Genomic DNA, 19,513 nt, shown 5'->3' with positions numbered 1-19,513 from the left:
TTGGACTTCACAAGTAAATTGAATTGTTGATGTTTTCTCCAATTCAATGCTTCATGTCAACTATAAAGGTTCATCTAATCTGTTGAGCTAAACCTTCGATGACCTGACAGAGAAACTACACAGTAAAGGTCCAGGACGCTCCAGCAGATCTCAGTAGTAATAGTAGGGGAGACGTGGGAGTCCCTGTTAGAAAAGGAGAAGAGGTGCCACCAGAAGGCACAGCAGGTCATCATATGGTTATACATGTGGGGTCAATGGCATAAGATCGCGGAAAAAGAGTGTCCATTGATGTTTCCACGCTGGGCACATTTAATTTGAGAATGATTGAAAATCTGGAAAGCGACCTCCTAGACCCATACAGTACAAGGTACTTAATGCTTGGGAGCATGTAGCTCATACCAGAGAGAAAGAGAAATATCAGGGCAGAGTCAATAAGGCTGTACGTACTTGTGCCAAAGATAGATGGGATACAGAACAACAAAGGTGGAGGATTGACATGATTGAAGGAGCTAGGTTTTACTCTGCATTAATGAGTGAGGAACCTCAGAAAAAAAGGAGGAGGATAAAGTAGAGTATGTAGAGGGAACAGACAAAAATATTTAAAGCGATTCTAGGGATGACTTTTTGGATGTGTTGTTGTCAACCCGTCTAGCGCAAACTCACCCCAAAGGAATCAAAGCGCTTTACATGAGCATCAGTTACATTACAGGCGGACACATTTATTTTTCTGGTAGGAACGGGGAGATTAAGTGATTTGCCCAGAATCACAGGATGTTGAGTGTCCCTGCCGAGACCTGAACCCTGTTCCCCAGCTTTGATGTTGACCATTGTAGCCATTAGGCCACATCCTCTCCAACCTGCAGGAATGAGTGGTGTTCTTACCAGAGGAAGCTCAGAAGGCACCCCCGCCCAAGCGAATACAAGTCAGAACCTTATGGGAGGGAGTTCACGAATTCATGCTCTTGTTAATCCTACTGTTTCTAATGCTCCCGGTGCAATACCTGTTCTGGTTACTATTAGTCCTGCAGTTCCTTTGAACAAACCTGAGTCTTCAGGAACCACAACACATGCTTTGACAGTTCCTACTGGAGTAAATGCGTCTACTACTGTTGTTCCTGGATGGGGAGACACAGGAAGAACTCCTTTGGTCCAGAATATGATGACTTCACCATATGTTGCTCTTATATCCTCAGTAATAAATCAGACAGAACAGACCAGCTATAGGAGAGCCCTCTCAGAGGTTGCACTCAGTTTCTCACAAGCAGTAGTCTTTAAGGAATGGTTACATCCAATACTTCTGGTCCAAAGTGGTGTTAATTCACAGGAATTAAATGATTTGATCAATGGGTCCCTACGAGAAGCTGAGAGTGAAGGATTGAGAAGAGACATCCAGTCTCCAGCAAGGGAGAATGCAATAGTTGTGGTCAAATTAATGTTAGAATTGGATAAGATGATTTTAGGAAATCTTGATCTTATGAGATTGGTTACTTATCAAGAAAATGAGCTTATATATATGTGCTTTACCATGCAGGCAGGATAAGCGGTCTGAATTAGCTGAGATGTATGATGTAAACTTAAGTAGGACCAAATCCTTGCAGAAAAGTTACTGTGTATGTTTTATTTGTTTGTTTAAATTTGTTTATTGGTTTTTAACATCATAAATAGCTGATTGGCATAGTACAGACATATTTGAGCGATTTGTATTTGTAATATGGACAAATGGGGAAACATCTACAGGAAATGAAGTTTGCGATAACTGTTCATACAGTGTTCGAGTAACATTTTTCGGTGGTACAGACTAGGTGCTACCTGTTTAGTAGGTCCGAATACTTTAGTAGACACGTGTAAGGGCCTGGTTGGGCGCGTTTCCCTGGAGCCCGAAGGTATGCCTATCCCATGATGATATATGGGCGCTATGTAGTGTGATAGGTAAGGAGTGCATTCCTGCCGATGAATAATGTTAACTTCAACCTTGGGAGGATGAACTGGGAAAGCTGTGAGGGGGGTGGGACAGCGAGGATATGTATTGCTGGTGTCCGATATGTGGCTGGACATAGTGTGACATCACCGTGCGATCATGTATACATGGGGGGACCATCTTGGGCAAGTTACTGTGTATGTTTTGACAAAAATGACAAACAGTATGAGAACATCAGGAATGAAATTAGAGAATTAATTGGTAGCATTTGAAAATGTCATGAATTGGACAACTGCGAAAGTAGATGGGCAAAGAAGAAAGACCCAAAGAAAATGAAGGGAGAGCCACCTTCGGCTTTGACAGATGGAAAAGGTGCTTCAATTTTTCCTTTGAAAGAAGTGCCTGGTAGAGGTTATCTTCATGTACCATGGAGCAGGAGTGATCTTATGTCATTCACAAATGATTACCCTAAATTGAGTGATAAGCCAGTGTAATGATACACCCAAGTTGATCTGTTTGTCACAATTTCACAGGTATGGTAGATAGATTTGAACACTCTTTTCAACATTGTGGTACCAACTGATTAATGGGCGGAATGTAAAGTAGCTGTACAGTGGCCAGAGAAGAAACCACAGAGAAATCCTATATAACATGGCCCACCACCTTTAGTGATGAAAAAGTTTCAACAGGTGATTACCTTTTTGAAAGGAAAGAATCAGGCGAAAGACTTTGATGGAGTTAGGATTGACAGAACAACCCAAGAGCCTTAAGAGACTGTACATTCTTTTTTATGAGAGCTTGTTGCAGGTGTTCAAGCAACACAGTGGCATGGAGAATCTTGAATCCAAAGATATGGGAAGTTTTGTGTTCTGGTTTCTGGCAGGATTGAGACCTGAGGTTAGATTGATAATTCAACAGCATTTAATATGTTGGCAGTCAATTGATGAGATCTTAAGGAATGCAAAATACTGTATTGATGAATTGGAAATGAAACAGAAGTGGTTGAAGGAAAAATTGATGTTTGTACAGATGAAGCACTACAGAGAGGAAGTCGGAGTCAGCCGTACATAGGGAATGTTGGTGCTTTGCAAGATGTGTAGGAGTTCCTTTGATGCAAGGTGGAAAGGGTTATCCACAAAGGGGTAGAGGTTAAAGTTTCCCAATTGATCAGAGTACTGGAATTGATTATGCCACATTGAAGAAACCGAATCCTTGTCATTGTTTAACAAGTTACGGCATTGGAAGAGGGAATGTCTTCTTAATCCCAACAGAGTAATAAATGAGAATCCAGTTCAAAATTCAGGTGTACCATCATAGGTTAATAATCCTGTTCAACAACAAAATGCCCAGAGACAGAGAATTCAAATCGACAGAAAATAACTGGAGGCCCTTGAGGCAGAAGCACTGTACTAACCTGTCTGTGGTTCACGAGTGGCAAGCAGTGTATGCCCTCACCAGACTTGGTACTGGTGTGGATCTTGAGGGAAAGAGTGTGGAGGGGCCACCAATTGCATGTAAGAGCAGTCTTTGCAGCCATACCAATCAGGCCGAGACCTGTAACTAACTACCTGCATATGCTGGATCTGGAGCTTTTGGGCATCCCTTCTTTTGAAGTAAACGAGGTCAGGGTCAAGGATTGGAAACTCAATCGTCACATCAATGAAGCATACCATGGTGAGGGACAGGACCTATCCAATGCCCTACCAGGCAAAGATAGATAAATATGCCAAACCTACATCTGTAATGGAAATGCAATCACACTTCGCAGAAGCCACAAACTCGCAGGATGAAACCAGGACTGTGCCAATGCCGGCAGGGGCGTAACTCAGTCAATTTAGCACTGGGAAGCCATAGAGGGGAAGCCTTTTAGGAGGGGAACGAGTTTGAGACCTCAGAAGAAAAAGGAAAGCAGGGTACCCCACTTAGGGGCCGATTCCGATCCGGGTTGGAAAGCACTCCGACCGAGTCGGATCCGGAGGGTTTTCCGACCGAGCCGGACCCCTACAGTCCGACCGAGCGAGTACGATGCGCCCGTATGCTGTAGGACTCTGTTCGGTCGGACTCCCATAGAAGTCAATGGGAGCCAGTTGTACGACGCGTACATGCGCTCCTATTGACTGAATGGGTACGTCTCGAACAAGTGTGCCCCCTACAGTGGGTACGCGTAGGTACCATCCGCGCCGTACATGCCTGTGTGGGGGAGTCCCATGGGTCACCCCCTGTGTGCGAGTCGTATGGCTGCGGGTGTCGGGAGGTCCGACGCGGATCCCCAAAGTCCGACTCGGGAGCTTTTGTGAGCCGGACACTCCGGCTCGCACAGGCTGTCCGACGCGTGCTTCGTACTGGCTCAGTCGTGAATCGTATCCATTGCACGCCACGGTTAGCTTGCGAACGAGACGTATGGAGCAGTTCGGACCCAGAAACGACTCGGTCGGTGAATTTCATGTAGCTCGCATCGTACTTGCTCGCTCGTACAGTTGTACGAGTCAGCCGGAAAACACGCGTACGGCTCGTAGTTTTTCCGGCCGGACCGCGTTTGGTGCCCTTCCGACCCGGATCAGAATCGGCCCCTAAATAGAACAAGGCAGGCTGGGACCACTGGATGGTAGTAATGGACAGCGTTAGGAGCATTAGTTTTCAGTTATTTGAAAAAATAAGGCCGGTGACCACAGCGCCTCTGTGAGATAGTCGGGACTATGTTATTCACTCTAGTCCAGTTCCGCCTCACTGTAATGTAGAGCAGACTGCCCCAGGGGAGCAGGAAGGCATAAGCCCAAACCTAACATCAGCAGACCAGGCTTACAGTGGGCAGTGAGAGCAGGATTCTTTTAGTATTTCCGGCCCAGTACAGTCCACACTTGAGAGATGGGAGGAATCAGGGGGAGCAGACTAGGTGAAAGCCGCAAAATAGCGTAGAATGCTGAAGAATACTGACAGTAATGACAGAATGCACCTAAAACTCCAGGAAAGGAAAGAACTATCTGGACCATAAAACTCTTGCACACTGTAGAGATCTACACAGCAAGGAATCAGTGATTCCTTTCTTTCTCCCTTTTAATAAAATGTATAGAAATTGTTTTGTAAATTTATGAAGGACACAGACTATTAACAACAATGCCGCATCACAGATATACACTATGGCAGTACAGCGATGTTAACTCTAATGTTCATCAGATCTCCTCAACACATCTATGCTTAACTAACGTTGGCCTGTCTACCATCACTATTCGATTCCCCCCATGTTTTGCACTGTTTTCTAGTTTCTCAATGTTTTACTACATTTTTCCCCAACTATTCAGTTTATGTTGTAATACGGCTACTTCATATGATTTTCACACAGTAGAGAGCACGTATAAATCCTGTAGCAACATTTTACGACAGTAGAACACAGAGTGTAACTAGAAGAAATAACCAGAGGATATCTGAAAGGTGCGGATATAACTGCTGATGAGAAAAACACCTTGCTGTAAGAAAGTGCCCTCTTTTTGCCAAACTGTTGATGTACTTTGACTGAGTTTGCCCTTGGTTCCTGCCAATCAGGTACTCAGGGCCTATGTTCTTTCCCTAAAACTGCATTAAGACAAAAACCCAATTGGCACTCTTTGGACACAGGTTGTAAATGGTACCATAGGTAACAAGTGCACTGTGGCCAGGGAAGGCCTCTAATGGCTGCAGCACTTATTGTGCCACCCTTAGAGGCCCTGTACCTTTACCTTTGGTGCAGAACAAAGTGAAGAGTCAACATGGCACACATCCCTGTGTGCCATGCCTACAACCCACTGTCCAGGCTTAGGTCAGACACCCCTCTAGCTGGGTACTCTATACCAATATGGTGGCAGTATTTTGAAGGATTTGAAGTTTAGAAAGCAAATCTTGATTAAGTGCAGTAAACAGAGCATTGCCATAGTCGAGGCGACTGATGACAAGTCCCTGTACCAGAGGTTTCCTTGCTTCAATAGGTAGCCACTTACATTTTTTTCGGAGATTGCGCATAATCGCAAAGCAGACTCCAAGAACTTGGTTGATATGAGCTTTCATGGACAAAGAATTATCAATAATGATACCTAGGTTACGTACTGCTAGCTTGGGGGAAGGACAGGTGCCCAGCTCCGTGGGCCACCAATCCTGCGTCCAGAACTGCTCGGCTCTTCCGAAAAGAATAATCTCAGTCTTACTGCCATTCAACTGCAATTTATTTAAGCTCATCCAGTTGTTAATTTGGACCATGCAGCTCTTAAAGCGGGATTGAGCGCCATCGTAGTCAGAGCCACAAGTAACGAGCAGCTGGGTATCATCAGCATACGAAAGAATCTCAAAACCGTATGATCTAATGATACCCGCTAAAGGTGTTAAATATACATTAAACAGCATGGGACTGAGAATGGATCCCTGCGGAACCCCGACCGTTACTGGATAGGTGCGCGAGACCATTTCATCTACATGAACGGTGGTAGAACGGTCAGCCAGGTAACTCTCAAGCCAGTCCAAGGCCTTCCCTCTGATACCCACCTCCCACAGTCGATGTTTCAGGATACTGTGGAAGATGGTATCGAAAGCCGCAGACAGGTCCAAGTGAACCAAAATTGCAGATTCTCGTTTTTCCAAAGCAAGCCTGATGTTATCTACTATCTCCATAACTGCGGTCTCCGTACTGTGAGCAGCACGGAAGCCTGACTGCGAGGGATCGAGAAGGTCATGGCTCTCTAGATGAGCAGTAAAACGTTTATTAACTAAGTGCTCCAGTACCTTCCCAAAATAGGGAAGCAATGAACTGGGGCGGTAGTTTACTGGTAAGTTAAGGTCAGCCGAGGATTTCTTAAGAATTGGCTTAACCTGAGCATGTTTCCAGCTCTTCGGAACCTTAGCTTGATTTAATGACATGTTAAAAATGATAGTTAAGACATTCACGAACAGCGGCGTAATCTTAGTGCAGGAGCGGGGAGGAAAAGGATCGGCTGGAGAACCAGATTTAATCCTAATTAAACCTTCTGCTACTTCGGTGGTAGTTATGGATTCAAAGTCCATTAATAGGGGGGCATTATGAGTTTTCAACAGAGAAGGTGCCTTAATCGTATTACTGATAGAGTGATTATGATCATTGACCTGATGAGGGAATGAGGCATAGATGGTTTTAATTTTATTATCAAAAAAAGAGTCGACCCACTCTTGAGTAGGCGAGAAAGAGTACTGTTCAACCCGAGGGGAGGTAAATTCCTTCAATATTTTATAAAGTTCTTTGCTCGAGTGTGCGGCGTTATTTATGCACTGCGTTAAATAGGTCTTTTTAGTTAATTTAATGTTTTTTATATAGATTAAGTGAAGGTGCCTGTAGTTCCTGCGATCTTCCTCGGTTTTAGTTTTCCTCCACTGGCGTTCAGCAGCTCGGCTTAATTGTGTATCAATTTTTAATGCAGCTGTAAACCAGGGTGAAGCATTATTTTTTACTTGAACCTTTGTAAAAGGAGCGGCTTTGTCCAGAGCCAGTGTAATGGCGGATTCAAGATTACTAGCAGCCAAATCCACAGTGTCCACTTGACATAGTTGTGGGGGTTCAAAATGTGCTAAAAAGGTATCAGGTGTTAACTTACGCCAGGGCCGAATCAAAATACTTTTATTCGGACCGGTTTTCCTATGGGTGTTTATAAGCAAACCAAATTTTAAAATAGAATGATCCGTCCATAATACTGAACAAGGAGATTCAATGGTCAATTTGAGGGAGTTCGTGAATAACAGGTCTAATGTGTGTCCAGCTGAGTGGGTTGAGCAGATTACCCTCTGCGTTAACCCTAGCATGTTCATAGCCCCAATTAAGTGGCCCAAATCGGTGTCCAATGGTAGCTCCGCATGATAATTAAAATCTCCAATTAAGATAAAGTTGTCTGCGGCTAATACATAGGGCACTATTGTTTCCAACAAATGGTTGACAAATTGCGTCTTTGGTCCAGGAGGTCTATAGATCAATGCCCCATTCCAGGTTTCCGAGTCCGGGATGTCAATATTAAAAATCAGTATCTCTGACATCGTGGATGAAAGTGATTCTAGTACTCTAATCACAGAAGGGGCCATGGTAGCGACTGCAATACCACCACCTCTACCCCAAGGGAGGCATCCATTGGTCCCAATCTACCCGTAAAGCCCTTAAATCTAGTATTTAGGGGCAACCCTGAACCTTGCCTCCTCAGGCAAGAACCGACCAGAAGAAGAACCGAAGAAGCCGTGCTGAAACTAAGAAGAGGAGGATGCCCACTGACTTGGCCCCAGCCCTACCGGCCTGTCCGCACCTCGAACCTGCTCCAGCAAAATCCTGGTGTGTCCAGCAGCCTAAAGAACCCAAAGGACCTGCTCTGCCCAACACCACGTTGCCCAACACCACGTTGTCCAACACCACAAGGAGCTCTTCCCGGCAATGCTGACTTGAGATCAGATGTTCTCTGACCTGCCTCAGATCTCCAAGCGAAGCCTGCAGCCCCTTTCTGGGTGCGTGCAGTGTGTTTCTAAGTGTGAAGTTGGAAAATCTATGAAACCCTTTAAAACTGTAACTAAATAACAAAAACGCTTTTACTTACCTATTTACAGGAAAGGTCCCAGTACAGTATACAGGTATACTGCCCTGTGTAAGAAAAGTAATCTGTAAAGTAATCTGCTTGGCATTCTACTAAAAAAGCTCTAACAAAGAAGGTATGCAGTTCCTAATACACAGGTTATGTTAATGTAGAGTGAACTCTAGTAAATATTAGAGTGTAAGAGGGGAGAAGAAACTTCTCCTAGTTGGAATAAGACCCTCACACACCCAGCCAGCTAGGTGTCATGCTTCATCATCGGGTCTGCTTCTTATCGGGGCGGCGCTGCAATCCCCGATCGGCACCCAAATAGGGGCCTTCCTGACGGAGATCTTTTTTCCAGAAGCCGATTGGTGAAGTGCAAGTGAGGGCCCTAAAATTGGTGTAGGTGATAGTGATGTGTGTGTGAAGAATCTAAAATAGGGGAGGTGGTCCACTCAGAAATATTTTAATGAACGTGGCCCCAACCCTAATTAAAAATAATACGACAAACCAACGCTATAACCTACTGCAAGGATGCTGGTTAATAGCGTCTGTCAGATGGTCGACATGTTTCTTGCCTTGTAGTCAATTTAGACGGCAATTCATCAGGACCAGAATAACTACCTACACTTAAGTGGTGGTGGTCTGTGGTAAAGTATACTATTGACCACCCTTACAGCACCCAAAGAAAGTGTGGTACCTGTAACTCAAAAAACATAACCTGCAAAAAAATAGATTGACAGATTCATCAATACAAATCAATAGATTATTCACTAGATAATGACAAGACATGCAACTTGAATTTGATACAAAGCTCATGCTCTTATTGGTTCATAACATGCTTGATGACGTGTCTGTCATACAGTGAATTAAAGCAACTAAAATAAATGCAGCCAGAGAAGCACACAAGGAAGTTCACTCACCCATTAGGGTCAAGGCGGAGGTGTTTCAGATCCAGCTAGTGGAGACACTAAGTTGTAGTGTCCTAATAATAAGGGGAACGAAATTAAAAGAAACATGATTGATACACATGGACTGTGCGCAGAGTCCGGCGCCAAACGCCCGAGGTCACAAAAGAAACAGCAACCCAAAGTGTCACATGGGATAACTGAAGATAAAACAAGGTTGTGCCACGTCTCCATTGCAGGGCACACAAAGTAAGGTAAGGTAATAATGTTGATGGACACAAGTAGGCGTCTCGTGGTGCCTTAGCTAGCTACAATTCAGCCCACAGCCCCACGAGGTGAGGACAGGGTCGTAAACATAGCCCGCCATTGCCTCACACGAGGATACCAGGTCGCGTCTTCATCTCAGAAACCAACGCATATTAGCGGTGTAACCACACTATCAAAATGAGCAGAGACTCGCGTAGTTAACAGTGCAACAAAGGTAATGGTTCTGAGCGATGTTTTTGTCAACCATCACAGAGTCGGTGCCATAAGGTGGTGCAACGAGCCTAAACAAAGTGGTCCCAAGTGTGTGGGAGGACGCGGCACACATAAGCAAAACAACGGGAATGACAAAGCTAAATCCATTACTCACGGTTTCCAAAAAACGGAGGTGGCGGTAGACCTACCCCACGTCGCTGGTCCGGGATTCACACAAGTGTGCTACAGGTGGGCGTGTGATATAACGGAACAGGCGTGCAATGGAAGAAGGACTTCCTGGTCATTCATTGGAAAAGGGACTACAGTGTCCTTTTCGACGATGCGCCATCTTGGTATGGGAAAAGCCGTGTTGCCTCAACAACCAAACGAGCCGAGGCCCCGGACTCGCCACACACTCCCACGCATCCAGCCAAGTCGCTCTAAAAAATGCTCGGCTAGGTGGGGGTTTAGAAAGGAGGCGGATTAGGATGGAATGGGTAACCAAAGACTCGTGATGCCTATGGTGTGCTGCTCGTAAGCACCTGATGGTGTATGTAAATACCGACACCGTGGAGTGACAAAATTGTAAGCGACCCCTCGCAAGGTGTCAAAATTGTGTTTATTCTTCTCTATGTTGTTATTGAGAAAGGAAACATGGTGGAATAAAAATGTGCCATGGATCATATATGGAATAAAGCATCAAACATAAAACGAAGACCAACCCCGGACAGGGTCCCGGTGGTCATAGCAAGCACCTATGATAATACATGGGTGTGATTCTTATGTACTAGAATTATCAGAGGGGATTACTGGAGGAACGGGTTGGGCCAAGTGGAAGACTTCAGAACCCATTGTTCATTGTTTGTCAGTAAAAAGGGGGGTAATTTCAGAACAAGAAAACTATTCATAATGTTACCACAACAAAAGTGTTTTAGGTCAGAAGGCTCCACGGTATATTCTCATTTAACCCAGTTTTATCAGTGGCCAATCTTAGGACCCATCGTTGTTCAATGCGGAATAAAGCATGTTTAGTTATACCGGGATGGGTTTCTAATACACCCCATTCAAAAGACTCTGGTGAATGTTGTGTGTCTTTGAAATGTGTGGTCATCTTGGTGTTGTTTTTCATGCATCTGAAATTGCTTCTATGCTCCATTATGCGTGTTTTTACCTGTCTCGTGGTCATGCCAATGTAGAGTAATTCGCATTTGCATCGCAGCAAGTAGATGCAGTTGGAAGAATTACAGTTGGTGTGTGCATTTAAGGTCCATGTGACCCCATTAGGACAATCCAGTTTTTTTGTCACTTTGGTAAGGTGGCAGACAGAGCACGAACCGCAAGGATAATGGCCTGTAACCGGGGGAAGACCCCATAAGGTACTTTGGCGAATGGTAGCTGGTTTTCTCGGCCTAGTCTACTAAAAAACTCATTCAAAGTATATGTACAGTATTTCAAAGCATTGCATTACTAGTATTTTTACTGTAATCAAACCAAAGTATATATACAACTGCAATACAAACTGGTTACAAACTGTGTTATTACCGCAAAGTCTTTATCACTTACCTGTGCCAGGCTTGCTTGGGTCTAGAAAATAAAATAACTAAAAAGAATATTTTTTATACAAAACCAATTGGTCTTAAGTTCAGTCTTTGAGTGAGTGATATAATTTGCTGATTGAGTGTGTACAACAAATGCTTAACACTACCCTCTGATAAAGCCTTACTGCTCGCCCACACTACCACAAATAGAGAGTAAGGGGCTATCTACTTTTACCTCTGCCTACTTTTGGGGTTCCACTGGACTCTGTGCACACTATGCCTCATTTTGGTAAAGTATATACAGAGCCAGCTTCCCACACTAGCCCAGATGGTGTTTGTGCTGTTTGTTAAAAAGATGGAAAGACTAGAAGTTAAACCATTAAATGAGATGTACAACCAGGCATATGATAACGGGAAACACTCAACAGATGTGAGGGGTACAACAATACTCACAGCCAATTAAGGGAAACGTCATTGGTATTTCCAAAATTGGTGATCTATGGGTGAAGGGTGAAGTCAAGTCCTTTCCGGCCCTCCAACAGGAATAGGAGTTGGCTTCCACGGAATTCTTCAGATATTTGCAGGTTAGGCATGCTTTATATTCATGTCTCCAGAAGGGAGAAACCCCCCCCCCCCCCGACTCCTCACCCCTCGAGGACAGGCTACTGGATGGCTACTTACCAACGAAGGCCATCTCACTCACTTACAAAAAGTTAGTGAATCACTCTGGCGAACCCCTTCTGAAACTACGGGTAAAAAGTGGGAAAGGGATAGCATAATACTGGATGACGAAGATTGGGCAATAGCAGTGACTTCACCACGGGAGATGGCCATAGCAGCAAGGCTGAGGCTGGTGCAACTTACAATCCTGCATAGGATCTACATCACGGGGTCGGGTTTGGTGCAGATGGGATGGGCAGCGGATGGCAATTGTAGAAGGGGATGTAGAAGTGAAGGCACATTCCTCCATATATTATGGGAATGCGCTCTTATACAGAGGTATTGGAGGAAGATACATGAGATAATGGGTGAGGTGTTAACACAAGAAGTCCCCCTGGAAGCAAAGAGATGCCTTCTGAACGTATGGGAGCCCACTGACTTGAACAACACACGTGTCACCTGGGTTACACTGGGATTGATGATAGCGAAACGCAACATTGCTCAGAGATGGGGCCGGCGCAGGTACCTACGGTTTCATCTGGAAGAGAGATATGGATTGGTGCATGTGGTGCAGATCAGAGCTTCCGAATCCCCTCTACTTCCACGGACAGAATGATTTCACAGTCACACACGCACACACACATCATACGCTGGTGGGGCCCATTACACCAACATTCACCCTAAATCACACTATCCGTGCCCTGTAAAGGAGAAACACAGTTCACATATGTTCTATCTAATCTGCCTGTACTTTGAGGTCAATGCGTCCAGCTAGTTGCTATAGATCTAACAAAATACACATCAAAGAATATACAATAAAATCAATAAACATGACAAGAAATAACCACCCGAGACAGAAATTCAAACAGATTGTTCATTTATCTAAAATTTGTAGGAAAAGCCAATTAAATGCAAATTTCATTTCTCTCATATTTACCTATTCTGTCTAAATGTCAGATCCTAAGTCAGAACCGGTCCTCTGTAGAAGAATTAGAGTTTTCTGTCGTCATGTAGAGTCATCGTCCTCTCCGTCAGCATAGGGACCTCGTATCATCAGCTCGGGAAGAAGTGGCGCTAGACCTCTCTAGTCTACCATTATTTATACTGAAATTTACATTCTAAAAAGTAACATTTCTTTATTCAAACGGATGAATGGCGGAAATCATGTCATCTTGGTACTTTTTCGATATTATACGGGAGGTTCTCACACATAGATTGTCCCAAATAATGAATAGCAGAATTGATCGTCCATGGCTAATTCGCAACATCTACGGATGTCTCTACTAGGTGAATTTGTTTCAAAAATGGGTTCACACTAAGTTCGTATCAATTTTTCCATCTTTCAGGGGCTTTTGGCAGATGTCCCAGACTTGTCATCATGCTTATGGCTTTTCAGTTCATCGGAGTTGCAAGGTCACAGGCAGAGTGAAGCCTTTCTGTAAATTTCCAGCAACTACAATACAGGCTGCGGATGGTGGCCATTTTGTGGCAGGCCACAATGGACAACTTTAAGCAAAGTAGACATAAAACAGAATTACTGCATAGAAATGATTATACAGTGTTATTCCCCTGCTAATACCCTTATGTGTGTGTATTTATCTAGCCATTTGCGACATTAAAAGCCATTAATGCATATTAATTAAAAGCGCAAAACATCATAACATCACATAAGCAACATCGTTTTCTGTCAGTTTGCTCACCAACTTAGTTCACTTGTTATTTAGCCATGCAATAGCATTCCCACGTGTAATTCTCTTGTTAATAAAGTTGGTTAGACATCATTCGACAAACTATTAATCATTAATAATTAATCAGTAGTACTTTTAATTATAACATGCGAAAAGGAAACAGTTATTCAGTTTTTAAGTAAAAACCCTGCTCCATCAATCCCCCCTTTGGTGATATATAATCACCACAAAAATCAAAACCACAAAAATCAATTTAGTTTCCCCTTTTGGAAGAATTTGAAATATCTTCTTGTTCTTATTCATGTTTCTTTTTAAACCCTAGTTTCCATTTCATCTTCCTTTTTAGTTTCTATATACATACTTTCTCTTATCTCTTCTAGTTCTATTTCTTGTGGATCTCTTTCTGATTTCTTCTGTCTCTTTTTAACATTTTCTTTTGTGATTTTCTTTTTATTTCTTCTATATCTACAACACATACATCCTAATCTAAGGATCAATAATGCAACTATTACACAAGTTAATGGAAATAATATCTTACCAAAAATGGTACTACCTAGCTTAGCTACAAAATTCTTAATAGCAATCATCTTGTTAGCCATTTTAGTCCAGATACCTTCAGCTTCCAGTGGTACTAATTCTTCATGCAAATCAGTAATATTTTTGATGTAAACTTTTAGATCTTTACTTTCGTCAGGAATGTAAGTGCAACAATGATGAACTTTCAGCATTCCGCAGACTCCACCCTCTTTTGCCAAAAGAATGTCAAGGGCAAGTCGATTTTGCATCGCCATAGCACGCAAAGCAACCATTTCTGTATTAACCAAAAGAAAGCCTCCAGCGGTGCTTGTTGACAAGCGATCTACCACTGTTGACAGCTTCCGAATGCCAAATGCATTCAAAGAAATTCCCACTGCTGGAATTAAAGCTCCAAAAATATCTCCTACAATTTCTGTCCATGTTTCTCTTCTATAACGGGTTAATGTGTTAGAATGTTCAGCATCATCTACTCTATCCATGTGAAAAATCTTTGGAAAGACCAGGCCAACATAACATGTACCAAACCAATGGTCAGGCAAACGGTAATAAGCCTTGTTCCCACAAATATAATACACTCCCGGGAAAACTGGATCTTCTCCGCCTCTAAATCCCCATCCAGTTGCAATAAAGTATGTATCATTGAACTCACTAGTCCCTATGAAATAATAATCATATTGGGATCTCTTCCTGGTAATACACAGTTTCCCTTTCTGTGGGGCATCTATAGCCATAGTTGGACTGGCTCCATCTTTCAACTCTTTTTCTTTTCCAATATCCCACATTGTATCACTCATTTTATGCCCTTCTGCTTTCTTGTGCATGTTCAACCTTCTTCTCTCAACAATGTCTAGAAAATTCTTCTCTTCTCCCTTCAAACTGCAAGTTAAATTGTTTCTATAAACATATTCTAATGTTAATTCTTTGGTTTCTAAAAAAAATCTCTCCTAAAGTGTTAGCTTCTTTTGCAGGATTCAGTGCTTTATTCATAGGCAGTTGCCCAAGAATATTATCTACATTAGACATATTATAATCTAATTTCCCTAACTGGTAAAATATACTAATCAACACACTACAGGAAATTCCATACGTAGCCGGAAGATGATGATAAGTCACTCCTTCCGAAACAGAGGCAGGTAACTGCATGCAAACGTAGCAATCCCTTACTTCCATTGTCTTTACGTATTCATACAACAATTTAGAAAAAACATTGCTAGAAAAATCATTAATTGACCTATCTTTATGAATATGTACATTACTAGTTCTAGTTGGAACTACTTTTAATGGACTCTTCCCTATATTAGTCTTGTTCTCAGTATGACCTTCTAAAGTGTCTATAGTAACTCTAAATGAAATCAGTAGAGCTAGCACGCTCCAAAGCAGCATTAATAAACCTGTACAGCAGCAGCACATTTTGCACCATCTTTTCAGAAAGGTACATCTACTTTTATTCTCCGTGTTAGCCATTTTGTTAATTTGACTGTGTCTTTTGACTTAGCCTCTTCTACTCCTCTACTGAACTTTTAAAGAGCAGCAAGTACCCAACAGATTATTAAAATCTACTGATTTTAGTATTACTTCTTCTCTTCTCCAAGTGATTTTCCTTGGATTCACTCAATTTGGATTTTCATCACTTTTCACTGTCTCTTCATCATCATCAAACTGTATCAGGTCCTGAACATCCGTCTCTTCTCCAATGTCGGACAAGATAACTCTCAGGATTCCCACAGCTTCTTCTTCAGCAACTTCCTTCAGTAAAGCCTCCTCTGGACTTCCTTGGCTGTCCGCCTCTTCTCCTTCTTCAGGCAGTGCCACATACGTCCATTCCGGTGACTTGTACCTCTGGTTTGGTTTTCTTACTCTTTTAGTTGTCTCAGGTATCTTTGCGTCTTCTTCTTTGGTAGGATTCTGACTTGACACTTCGTTCACTTGTTCAGCTTTCGAAGAGTTAACTCGTGTCAGTCTGTATCTTAGTCTCTTTATCTTATTTGGCCAAAGATCTCCTTTAGCATTTCTCTTTTGTTTTCCTTCTTTATTGTTTCTTTCTCCAAGCCAAGTTCTCTTTCTCAGAACTCGTCATCCATGTATGTCATTGTCACTTTCATCAGACTCTGTTTCAGTTGCTTCTGGTTCGTTAACAGCTTTCTTTTCTCCAACAACTTCCTTTTCTCCAACAGTCTCTTTTTCCACCACTTGAGATTTCCCTACTTCTGTCCCTCCTCGGGTCTCCGACACGCAATCTTCTTGCTGTCTGCTTGTCCCTTCACCTAGCTTGTTGTGGATGTTCCCTACACCTCCTCGGGGTTTTTCCGCAATCTGTCCCTCTCTGTCTTTGTCTGTCCCTTTTTCTTCAATATATATCTCAGGTGGAACTTGTCCAATTTCCTCATGTGATTCAGGTGTCTCTTCTGTTGGAATGTTCTTTGCTTTTCTTTCTTTCTTTTTGTGTTGGTCACTGTCAATTGGAACCTCAGGCAATTCTTCTGAGTCTGAACTCGCTTCTGCAGTTTGCACTGTTCCCTTCAAAACCTCTTCTGGTGGGATGAAAGCTTCTCTTGACTCACTTTCCCCACTTTCAGGATTCTTTTTCCTTCTTACTGCCTCACTGTCTGCATCATCACTGGAATCTGATTCTTCAAAGTATTCTTTTCCAGTACCCTCTCTTGGGTTTGGAACTCTCAGTGTGTGACTTGCATGTATCCAATTTTTCACACCAGCGCACTTCACAGCAGTCGTTGTGGTCAAGATGACTTGTCTTGGCCTTCCCCACCTTGGAACCAGGCAATTCCTTCTTCTGTGGACTTTTATCCTTACCCAATCCCTTGGGCTCAGATCATGGGCTGGTTTCTTTTCAAGTGTGGTGGCGTCTTCTCCAACCTGGTGAAACACAGAATGAACTGCGTCAGCCAGGCCTTTGCAGTAATCCAAAATCATGTCATCAGTTATAGTCATCAGCTTGTTCACTGGTACATATGCATGCCTCATAGCACGTCCCATGATAATTTCATGTGGACTCAAACCTGTTGTTCTGTCTGGAGTAGACCTAATGATCATCAGGACTAGAGGCAAGACATCGGGCCATTTCATTCCTGTGGCTAAGCACATTTTGCCAATTCTGTTTTTGATAGTACCGTTCATCTGCTCGACTACCCCAGAAGCCTCTAGTCAGTAGGCACAATGCAACTTCTGCTGTACACTCAATGCTTCACAAATTAGACCCATGATTTCATTATAAAAATGTCCTCCTCTGTCTGATTCAATGGTTACTGGGAACCCGTACCTTGGGATGAACTCTCTTAACAGTAATTTATCCCATCATTTCTTCTTGTTGGGTACGCCTCCACCCACCTTGAGAACAAACAGACCACCACCAGGACATACCTCAACCTGTTGACTGGGGGCATTTCAATGAAGTCTATCTGCATTCTTGTGAAGGGTCCTCCCTCCCTGCCTATTGTTCCTAGGCTCACCAGAGTGGAGAAGTGTGGCTCACTGGTTAGAGGAGGCAGACCTGGAAGCAGAGGTCAGCCTAGGACCAGGGTTCAATTCCCGGCTCGGCTGGGTCTTGAGTCCATAAAATGTCTATGGACTCGATAATTCTCGCTCCAGTGCATACTCGATTCATGGGTTCATACTCTGCGACTCTGGGCAATAGCTTGCTTAATCTCCACAATGGCCCCTCGCGGCGGGATGCCTGGCTTTCACCTTGCGGATGCCCTGCCGGGTTATCTCACAGGGGAATACCAGGACGGGTTCCCTAAGCAAGCGCTTAGAGACCGCTTGGTGATTTGCGCTATATAAATTCCTGCACATTTACATTTACCACTGTTTTCTTTCCAGGATTGAATTGCTGACATATCAGACATCTCTGGCAGAGACTTTCTGCTATCAGTCTAAACTTTGGACTGTACCAGGTTTGCTTAAATGCTCTTATCATAGCATCCCTCCCCAAGTGTCCTTGGCCATGATACATCCTTGCCATTGTTGATAGCATGCTGTTTGGCATGACTGGTCTTCCATCCCTATAGACCCACACATGATCTTTTTCTCTAGGTGCACAACCTGCCTTCACCCAATCTCTCATTTCATCATCTTCTGCCTCATCCTGTAGCTGTTTTACTTCCTCCCATGTCCCCACTTCATTAGTAAACCTTAATGAACAAGAAGACATTTCCCGTTCTTTGCTCCTGTTAATTGAGTGATTGTTCCTTGAACAATATTGTGCTATGTCATTGGCAAACTTGTTACCAACTGTTACAAAATCGTCACCATGACCATGAGCAGCACATTTTACAACTGCTAGCTCTTTAGGCAGCTGTATCGCCTCTAGCAGTTTTCCAACCACTTCGGCATTCTTTATGGGAGTTCCACTTGAGGTCAGGAAACCTCTTTGTAGCCATAGCTGGCCAAAATCATGGACAACTCCGAAGCCATACTGGCTGTCAGTCATCACAGTCACTCTCACACTTTTCCCAATCTTGCATGCTTTTGTCAGTGCCACCAGTTCTGCCACCTGAGCGGATTTAACTCCTTTCAAGGGTGATGCTTCCACAACTTCCGAGACTTTGCACACAGCATATGCAACACTCAACACTCCTTCCTCTGTTCTCAGACAAGATCCATCCACAAACAAAACATGATCACTTTCAGGCAATGGCAGATCTCTTATGTCTGGCCTTGGCTTTGTACAGTAATCAAGTACATCCAGGCAATCATGATCAACATCATTTCTCACTCCCACACATTCAGCATCAGGCAACAGTGTCGCTGGATTCACATTCACACATCTCTCCAGACTTACATTTGTTGCACCAAGAATGACTTTCTCATATTTAGTCAGCCGACTATGAGACATGAACTGTGTCCGGCTCCTTGTTAAAAGGATTGCCACATCATGAGGTACGAATACCCGTACAGGGTATCCCATTATGATTCCCTCACTTTGTTCCAGACTTTTGCAAGTAGCAGCTACTGCTTTCAGGCAACCTGGCAAACCCACAGCTACAGGGTCAAGAGTTGCTGAGAAATAGGCAATTGGCCTTCTCAGACGTCCATGTTTCTGGATTAACACTGAAAGTGCACATCCATTTCTCTCACTACAGTACAGCTCAAATTCCTTTTCATAATCAGGCATTCCTAGAGCAGGAGCTTCACAAAGTCTGTCTTTCAGCTCTCTGAATGCAGCCATTTCTTCTGGGTTTAGTTCTAATGGGTCTTTCACCTCACTTTTGGTCAATTTAATCAATGGTTTGGCAATCAGGGAAAA

The sequence above is a fragment of the Triturus cristatus genome, chromosome 2_2 (assembly GCF_964204655.1).
Source record: "Triturus cristatus chromosome 2_2, aTriCri1.1, whole genome shotgun sequence".
NCBI lineage: Eukaryota > Metazoa > Chordata > Amphibia > Caudata > Salamandridae > Triturus > Triturus cristatus.
This window is presented reverse-complemented; position numbering follows the sequence as displayed.